This window comes from Vidua chalybeata, chromosome 27 (genome assembly GCF_026979565.1).
Source record: "Vidua chalybeata isolate OUT-0048 chromosome 27, bVidCha1 merged haplotype, whole genome shotgun sequence".
Classification (NCBI taxonomy): domain Eukaryota; kingdom Metazoa; phylum Chordata; class Aves; order Passeriformes; family Viduidae; genus Vidua; species Vidua chalybeata.
In genome coordinates, this window is record NC_071556.1 from 2,263,415 (window position 1) to 2,273,151 (window position 9,737).

Sequence of the window (9,737 nt, forward strand, 5' to 3'; positions counted from 1 at the left end):
ATCCCATTTCCCATACCCCAATCCCATTTCCCGTACCCCAATCCCCATTTCCCGTACCCCAATCCCATTTCCCGTACCCCAATCCCCATTTCCCGTACCCCAATCCCGTTTCCCGTATCCCAGTCCCTTTTCCCGTACCCCAATCCCATTTCCCGTACCCCAATCCCGTTTCCCATATCCCAGTCCCTTTTCCCGTACCCCAATCCTGTTTCCCGTACCCCAATCCCCATTTCCCGTACCCCAATCCCGTTTCCCATACCCCAATCCCCATTTCCCGTACCCCAATCCCTTTTCCCGTACCCCAATCCCATTTCCCGTACCCCAATCCCGTTTCCCGTACCCCAATCCCATTTCCCGTACCCCAATCCCCATTTCCCGTACCCCAATCCCCGTTTCCCGTACCCCAATCCCATTTCCCGTACCCCAATCCCGTTTCCCGTACCCCAATCCCCATTTCCCGTACCCCAATCCCGTTTCCCGTACCCCAATCCCATTTCCCGTACCCCAATCCCGTTTCCCGTATCCCAGTCCCTTTTCCCGTACCCCAATCCCATTTCCCGTACCCCAATCCCGTTTCCCGTACCCCAATCCCCGTTTCTCGCTCTCCGGCTGCACCGCGGCCCCGTTACCCGCAGGGGGCAGCACCAGCACAGCCATGGGGGGTCCCGGGCCATGGGGGGGTCCCGGGCCATGGGGGGCCCCGGGCCATGGGGGGGTCCCGGGCCATGGGGGGTCCCGGGCCATGGGGGGCCCCGGAGGGTCCGGGGGATCCCCGGGATGGGCCGGGGGGAGCGGGGGAACCCCTGTGCAGGAGCGGTCTGAGCACGGCTGGGCCCCCCGGGCACGGTGCCCTGGTCTGGGATAACGGGTGCTCCCGACCCAAGGGACACTAAAACCCCCCCTGGGACCCCCCAAAATCCCCTCAGGACCCCCTAAAATCCCTCCAACTGACGTGTCCCCGGTGGGCAGCACCAGCCTCCCCAAAGGTGGTGTCCAGCACCGGGCACCGCTGGGGCATGGAGGGGTCCTAGAGACACACCTGGGACAGGTGGGACAGGTGGGACAGATGGGGACAGTTGGGGACAGATGGGGACTGCCAGTGCAACCTGCAGGCGGTTTTTTGTGACTCAGGACGAGGCAGAGGCGCCCCAAGGGTTTGGGTGGCACCAGGGTCCCTCCAGGCACTTGGCAGAAGGGTCCCAAACGGGAGCTGTAGAGTCCAACCAGTAACCCAGCAACACCAAGCCCTTCCCCAGGTGCCACATCCACGCTGCTTTTGAGCATCTCTGGGGTTGGGGACTCCAGCACTGCCCTGGCAGCTGTGCCAGTGCCCGACCACCCTTCCCGTGAAGGAATTTCTCCCAGTTTCCAATCTAAACCTCCCCTGGCCCAGCCTGAGGCCGTTCCCTCTCCTCCTGTCCCTGTTCCCTGGAGCAGAGCCCGACCCCCCTGGCTGTCCCCTCCTGTCAGGAGTTGTGCAGAGCCACAAGGTCCCCCCTGAACCTCCTTTTCTCCAGGCTGAGCCCCTTCCCAGCTCCCTCAGCTGGTCCTCGTGCTCCAGACCCTTCCCCAGCTCCGTTCCCTTCCCTGAACACACTCCAGTGTTCTTGCCCTGAGGGGCCCAAACTGTCCCCAGGACCTGAGGGGCCTCAGCAGTGCCAGCCCAGGGGACAATCCCTGCCCTGCTGGCCACACTCCTGGTCCAGCCATCCCCTTCCTGCTCCCCTGGGCTCCTTTCAGCTGCTGCTTCACTGCCCTGCAGTAATTAGCTGTGCCCTGCAGTAATTAGCTGTGGATTCTGGCATCCCTCTGCCTGTAACCATGAAACAGCAGCCAGCCCCTATCTCCGAGCAGATCTGGAGGCACCTGCAGATCCCTGCCTGATCTCCAGGCTGAGCCATGCAGGGCAGGTGTTGATCCCTGCACAGAGCCAGGGCCCAGCTGCTCCCAGACAATCCAGCACCACCTCCACTGCCTTGGAAAGAGAGGGTGGGAATGGCTCTGGCTACAGAGAGACAGCAGGGATGTGCCTGGGGTGGGATTTGGGGAGTCAAGGCTGCCCTTAGGGCACTGTCCCCACCTCACCTGAACATGGAGTTGTCACCTCCAGCTGCCCCCAGCACCTCCCAGGCTGTTTGCAAGACTTGCAACAATTAATTAGAAATTAATCACTGATTTTACAATGTCCCCTGGCTCAGCCAGACCCAGCAGTAACACCAGGAACAGCCACAATGGCAATTCCTGCTTGGCACTGCCGAGGGGCTCTGGATCCTCCGTAAAGGAACCAACAGCCAGAGAGGCCACAGAGAAACCACCTGTCCCAAGGAACTTCCACAGGTGGGAAATGGACTCCAGGTGCCTCAGGCCCCAGGGTGCACCCCTGATTAGGGTTAAAGAATGCTGCAGCTGCTGGGATGGCATTTCCAGGCACCTCAGTCCAGGGTTACGACACGTTCAAGCAAACAGGCAGGAGGTCTCTGTGTGTAGGGTCCTCAAATGTCACCACTTTGGGGCTTACAGCTCTCAAATGAGGGATTGAAGCAGCACTCACATCCTTGTTGGAATATCACCGTGTCCTGCCCCTCACCACTTTCCTGCCACCTGGGCTGTGCTTCAACTGCATCAGGTCTCAGCAGCTCACGACATTTCTGCTCAGCATGGCCATGGACAGCTGAACTCTGAGGTCTTTCCCTTCTCTGGCCTGGGCTTGCACTTGTCTGGAGAATTTCTGTGAACAGGTGGGAAAAAAATCAGGATTTCTGTGTTTGCTCCCACAGCACTGCTCAGTCACAGCTGCACTTGCCCCTAATTCACATAGTTTGTGCTAATATCCTGTTTTTTTGCAGGAGAACCATTGGAGTGAGAGCATCCCTGGGCAAGCTGGAGCTCCTCCCCGTCACCTCCGTGGTCCCAGAGCACGAGGGGGCTGCTGTGCTCTGCTCCCTGTCTGCAGTGAGAGTTCAGGACATGAAAATAAGATTTGGGAAACATCTTTGGGAAAGAGCACCACAGGGAGAGGCACGCTGTGGGTGGGATGGCTCCCTCTCCCAGTTCCCATTCCAGTTTCCCAGTCTCAACAACAGGGGAGATAGGCACGGGCTCAGCCTGGAGGCCAGAGCAGCCTCCTCCTCTGTCACCAGCCTTGTGCAAGCCTCTCGCCCTCCCTCCGAGGGTGTGGGAGAATCCCTGGCAGGCAGGAGCTGCTCGGGGTCCAGCTGAGCTTGGGAAACACCTCCAGGAGCATGGGAGAGCTCCCAGGCTCCCTCCTGCACCTTCTCCAGTCTCCCACATTCCCCCTCAAACCCTCCAGAGCTGGCATGAGGTGGGCAGAGCCTCCTCAGGGCTGACTTGACAGCCCAGAGCTGTTTTGATGCCAAACTCCATCCTGATGCAAGCAGTTAGTTGAGAGAGTTGCAGCAGCCAGGGGTTATTTTGGGCCCTTCAGCTTCACCTCAGAGTTGCCTGAAGACTCAAACTCTTGGGATTAGTTGGTTTTATTAGCTGGAGATGGGTTTTAGTTCCTGCAGGGAGAGGCAGGAATTAAGAGTAACAAGTAGTGAAGAATCAGGAAGTTATTAAATGAAGGAAGGAAACGTTTCTGTAGGCGAGGGCTACTGAGGGCCAGGGTGGATGTTCAACAAAAGGAGTGTTCCCAAACATCTTCTCCACAGAGTTTGTCCCATCAGACACCTGGTGGCCCATCAAATTGTACCTGGGGAAGTTCAAATTGGGTATTAGGAAGAGTTCCTTCGTTGAAAGGGTGTCCAGGCACAGGAATAAGTTGTCCTGGGGAGTGGTGGAGTCACCATGGCTGAAAGTGTTCAAAAAACCTGTGGAGGTGGCACTTGGGGACAAGGTTTACCAGTGGCATTGCCAGTGCTGGGTTGATGGTTGGACTTGATGGCCTTAGAGGGCTTTTCCAAGCCCAGGGATTCTGTAACTCCATTTGGTGATTCCCAGTGTCCCTGGGGTGATGCCTTGTGAAGGCTGAGCTGGAACAGAGACTGGTCAGAGCTAAAGAATAAAGCAGGGATTTATTAAAAGGCCTCAATGGATCCACCTTGGGCAGCACAAGAGCCCAGCCAGGGCTGCACCCCAGGTGAACCAAAATGGTCACAAAATGCACAACTGCTCACGGGGGCTCTCACTGTGATCAGTTCTGCTCCATTTGCACATTGGAGTTCATTGTCCAATTCCAGCCCAGCCCATGCAGTCCCATCCTTGTTTTTCTCCCTTCATTCCATGTTGTTTGTGCTCTTGGGCCTGAGATTTGGATCATTTGTCCTTGGTGCCCAGCTGGAGCAAGAATTGTTTTGTCTCCCTGCTCTGTGCACAGAGCTCCCCATCCCCTGATGTGAAGCCCAGAGCCACACACTAAAGCAGCACAGAATGTGAAAAATAGAAAAGCTCAAACCTGAGGCATCAGGGGCAGCCCTGAGAATTGGGCACAAGTTTGCCAACAGATCAGCACAACCCTGGAAAAGGCATCAGGACCTTCCTGTGGAATGTGCACAGAGGGGAAAGGTCCAGGGACACTCCTGCACCTCCCTGCTCTCCTCAGGCATTGCCAGTTTGGGTGAGAAACTCTCCCAAGAGGTTTTTCCAGTGGCTCTTCAAGATGTCACCATGTCCCTGTTCCAGCAGCCCCTCTGTGCCCTCGAGGCACTCACACCAAACTTCTGTTTCCAAAAGGGAGAGAGTCCCAAATGTCCACCTTCCTTTATTTGTGTAGGAAGACAGAGCTTGAAAGCACCAGGGATGGGATGTGATGGGAAACTCCACAAGGCTCAGGGATGTGCACTGGGAATGAGCAGGGTGGGATGGAGAGGATGGGAACAGGGAACAACTTCTTGGGATTGCCCATTCCAGAAGGGAAGGGCTCCCAGTGCAGCCATCAGGCAGCAGGTAGGCAAGGGGCACTGGTTTTACACTGCCAGGGGGAAGGGTTAGATGGGATATTGGGGAAAAATCCTTCCCTGTGAGGGTGGTGAGGCCTTGGCACAATTACCCAGGGTATTAGGGTTGTGGCTGCCCCTGGATCCCTGGCAGTGTCCAAGGCCAGGCTGGACAGGGCCTGGAGCAGCCTGGGACAGTGGAAGGGCTGGCACTGGATGCTTTTTAGGGTCCTTTCCAATCCAAACCATTCCAGGATTCTAAGAGGAGGTGCTTTTCCAGACAGCACCTAATTAAATAGACCCTTGTTTCTGTAGAAAATGACCCCAAAAATAGTTTTTAAAAGGCTCAGATAAGCATGGGCAGGACTGACCAGTCCTGACAGGTTAAACATGATGGCCCAGGACCTCCAGCTAAGGAAGTATTAAATCACTGACCACCAGAAGATGGGGCAGGAGGCAAACCTGTGTCTGCCTTCGTAGGAACTTCCTCAGGCCCTAATCCCCCCTACTGAAGCAGAGGCAGCAGCTCCTGCTCTCTGCCCAGCAGGGAACAGGGAGCACAGAGGGGCTGGGGGTCTCTTTGAGCACTCAGAGACAGCCCTGCATGAAGAAGTCTCTGGTTCCCAGGGCTGCTTGCAGACTCTGCTATCAAATCTCTCCCAGGACTTGCACAAATCACTGGGGTCTCCTGCCAAAACTTTGCACCACTCTGGGCAGGATTGCAGCGTGGGATAGCACAGCTCCCTGCTCTAAGCTGCTGCCAAGGCCCTGCCAGCTGGGATGGGGAGCTGCAGGCTCAGCCTGAGCAAAAAGGAACTTTCTCTACATCCCCTTCCATTTTCACATCTCTTCAGAGTTAACATTCCAGCAAATGCCCCATCCTGGAAGGGTTCAAGGCCAGGAGCAACCTGGAGTAGTGGAAGGTGTCCCTGCCCATGGGAATGAGATGGGCTGAAAGGTCCCTCCAACTCAAACTCTTCTAGGACTTCCTCTTCTAGGATAGGATTTCATGAAATAAAGGTGACAAGTTGCTGGCTGCAGGGGTTAGGTTTGGTGAGAGGAGCCTTCCTGCTCTGTGGCTGCTAAATCCAAAACCTTCTGGGATGCCAGGCAGCCCTGTGGCTGAGAAATCCCAGGTTGTGCTGTGCATGGCCAAGAATAAGGTGATTCTTTATTAAATCTCCTGATTTAGATATATTCATCTCCAAGCAGAGGAGTGGGGCAGGGCTCTGCTCAGCCCCTGCAGCTCCAGCAGCTCCCAGTGAGTTACACAAGCCACAGCCTCTCCTCACACCTTGCAGTGCTGGAGGCACATGTGACAGATGACAGCATTGGGAGAATGTCCTTTAATTACTCCTGTTCTCACTGTCACCATCAGCAATTATGGCATTTGCTTTCAAGCTGTCAGGATTTCAAAACAAGCCCGGGGTGGTCAGATTGACAAAGCCTCCTGGGCTGCCTGGTATGGCATCCTGCCTGGAGTGCAGATCACGGGCTGCCTGGGACATTGCTCAGTGCTGAGGGATTGCTGGGGAATCTCTCCTGGACCCCGAGACCAGCCCTGTGGGGCCTGACAAGGCTTGTGCTGTGCCCTGTGGAGGCTGACTTGCACAAGGTGTTGCACAGAGCAGGTGTTTCAGGCACTGGAGGCTCCACAGCCACACCTGGCGTGGGGTGCTCCTGGCTTTGCTGTTCCTTCTGCTGCTGGATTTTGGTTGCCTGGAGCCCCTGCCCTGCCTGGTGAGGAAATAGAGATATTTCCAGCTCTGCAGAAGGGAAAGGAATGGGGACATTGCTCCTGAGGGGCTCTGAGGCAGAAATGGAGGCAAATGCTCCCATTTGGCTGAGCAAAGCATATCCAGCATTAGCACATCTCCTGCTGCTCTTGTTATTTCTTCCTGACCACAATTTGTGAAACAGCTTCCCAGCCAGAGGATAGATTCCTGCCCTTTGGAGCCAGGAAGGAGAGGGATTATCTGTCTGTTCAGCATTAGCAAAGCTCCCAGGTCACCTGCTTGTGTTTTCATACCTGGAAGCAGGAAATTGCAGCTCTGGATTTGAAGTACCAAAAGCTAAGGATGGCAGTGGGATGGAACCTGTCCAGGCAGCTCCAGGGCCTTCCTGGGCATGGACAGGGTGCTGCAGCAGGGCAACAATCAGCCAAAATGCCTGAATTCCCTTCCTGACTCGCCCTCTGCCTCACTCTGAGGATGGAGCAAAGTCATTTGTCTCCATCCATCCCAGGGCTCTGACTCACTTGTGCTGAGCCAACAGCAGTGGGAATGTGGGATGCCAGCACTGCCACCTCATCCTCCCTGCCCTGCTGTTGCTGACCCTCTGCCCACAGCAGCCAGAGCAGTAAATAAACACATGTGGCCCTGAACCACAGTGGCTGTAATTGGTATCTCTTAAAAAAAATCCCTCATCAGCAGCAGTTCAGGTGGAAATCTCAATCCAAAGTGCCACAGGACAGAGCAGGTAGGACCAGCCTCGAGTTAAGCAACTGCATTCTCCCAGACTCACCTGCCAGAGTCCCCTCTTCCCAGTTTTTGGCAGCAGCAGCAGCAGAACTGCCTGCCCAGCATGGCTTGTGGGCACATGGCTATAAAAGCCTGGCAGCTGGGCCCTGAGGCTGCTGGTTCAGCCCCTATGAACAGTTCAGCTCCTGCTCCATCCCTCAACTTGGTCAAGGCTTGGGACACCCTGGGACAGTGGAAGGTGCACAGGGGGTGGCACTGGATGGGTTTTAATGTCCCTCCCAACCCAAACCATCTGGGATTGTGGTTCCACTGCTTGCTCTCAGCTGTCCCAGTGAGAACCTCAGTACCCAGCACCTGCCCCAGGAGGGAGCAGCTGAGGGGACAGGACAGTCCCTGTGTCACTGACCTTCACAGAGCTGGGCAGATGTGAGGTGTGAGGAGCCAGGTGGGGAGGAGGCAGCAGGGCTCAGCAAGGAGGTGAGGACTCCAAGGAAGCTTTAAAAGAAAGTTTCAAATACAGGAAGGTTTAGAATCACAGAGTCCTTAAGGCTGGAAAAACCTTTAAGATGATCAAGCCCAACCATCAGCCCAGCACTGCCACTGAGTTCATCACCGACCCATGTCCCCAGGTGCCACATCCACACTGCTTTTGAGCACCTCCAGGGATGGTGACTCCACCACTGCCCTGGGCAGCCCATTACAATGCTTTACAATCTTTCTGTGAAGAAAAGGCCTCTAATTTCCAATCTAAACCTCCCCTGGAGCAACTTGACGCTGTTTCCTCTTCTCTTGTTGATTGTTGCCAGGGAGCAGAGCCCGACCCCTCCAAGTGTCCCCTCCTGTCAGGAGTTGTGCAGAGCCAGAAGATCCCTCCTGAGCCTCCTTTTCTCCAGGCTGAGCCCCTTTCCCAGCTCCCTCAGCTGCTCGTGGTGCTCCAGACCCTTCCCCAGCTCCATTCCCTTCTCTGGACATGCTCCAGACCCTTCAGGTCCTTCTTGTCATGAGGAGCCCAAATCTGCCCCCAGGATTTGAGGTGGGGCCTCAGCAGAGCCAGCTCTGGGGGGTCTCTGTGTTACTCTCACAAGGCCCAGAAGTTTTACCCTGTGCTCCCTGGGCACCCTCCTGTGCCCAGCCCACTGCCGTGTCAGCATCTCCAGCATCTCCAGCATCTCCAGCATCCCAGGCCCTGCTGACCACAGGCAGGAGGATGTAAACATTAGCAGGAGTGTGGAGTGAGGACTCAGCAGGAAACCAAGCTCTCTTTATGACCTAGTTATTGATGAATCAGGGAGATGCAGACCCGTGACACCCTCCCCAGTTATTTACCCACTGCATGGCACAGGATGTAGCAGGGATGCTTGGACACTTCGCTCACCCCAACGATGCCAGAGGTTTTGGGGTGGAAAAACTCATTCTTTTCAAAGATGTTCACACAGACCAGGTGTCACCTGTGGGCTCTTCTTCCCAAATCCATCTCTGCCACCTTCCCTGCCTCTCTTCCCAGTGGGATGGGCAAGTCACCACTTGTTTCTCACTGAGATTCCCTGCGGAACTGGGGAGCTCCTTTCAGCCTGGGAGCTCGATCTCCTTCTTGCAGAGTCCATTGAGAGTTCCAAGTGAATAAAAAGCAAATCCATCCCAGATCCCTCACCATCCAGGGGTGGGAGCAGCTCTCTGGGATCCCCTCGGATCCTCTGCTTCCAGTTGGTCCTAGAAGGACACTAAGCCTGGACTTGGTGACACGTAACGGAGGCTCCACCATGGTGCAACATCAGTTGCTGCTGCAGTGGTAATTAACCTCATTTACAAAGCCAGGTGGATTTGTGAGGCTTTTGTAAGCCCTGGCACAGCCCAGGTGTCCTAGGGATGCTTTTTTTCTTAGGAGTAGCAAAATAAATGGCTGAAATTCCCAAAGAGCTTCTCCCCATGGCAAAGGCTTGATCTCTACTCTTCAGAAAGCACAGGGACAAGGACAGTGACAGGGACAGGAACACCTTAGAGCTTGGTCTCACCGTGCCTGTGGTGTCTCCACCAGGAAGAAGTGGCCAAATAATAAGTTTTATGTTTAAGAAAGCAACATATTTGTCTCAACTCTACACGCAGGGAAAAAATGTTGTTTTGGGGGGAAAAGTTTAATTGCTGCCAAATTTCTTGAACGCCTGAATGAGGTCCAGGAGGAAAATATTTGCAAAGCAGTCACCCAAAGGTGTCCTGTTCATAGTTCTTAAACTAAATAACAAAAAAAAAAAAAAACAAACGGCTAGAAGAAGTGAGATCTGATAACAAAATTCTTTTTGATAATAATAAAACAGCATTTGGGGAAAAAGTTGACAAGCAGCTTGAATTTAAATCCTGAAAGAGG

The 9,737-nt window shown here is 54.8% G+C and overlaps 1 long non-coding RNA gene across 2 annotated transcripts in view; it reads right to left on the minus strand.

Annotated features, from left to right (window-relative positions):
- Window positions 1-2,497: 2,497 nt before the first annotated feature.
- LOC128800593 (uncharacterized) overlaps window positions 2,498-9,737 on the minus strand; it is a 33,250-nt gene continuing 26,010 nt past the window's right edge. The window contains exons 5-6 of one of the 2 annotated variants that reach the window (XR_008435013.1): window positions 7,782-7,870; window positions 2,498-2,728 (exon numbers count right to left, since the gene is read on the minus strand). This is a non-coding gene — a long non-coding RNA (uncharacterized LOC128800593). The remainder of the gene's footprint in view (window positions 2,729-7,781; window positions 7,871-9,737) is intronic. The other variant, XR_008435014.1, reaches the window with a different exon arrangement.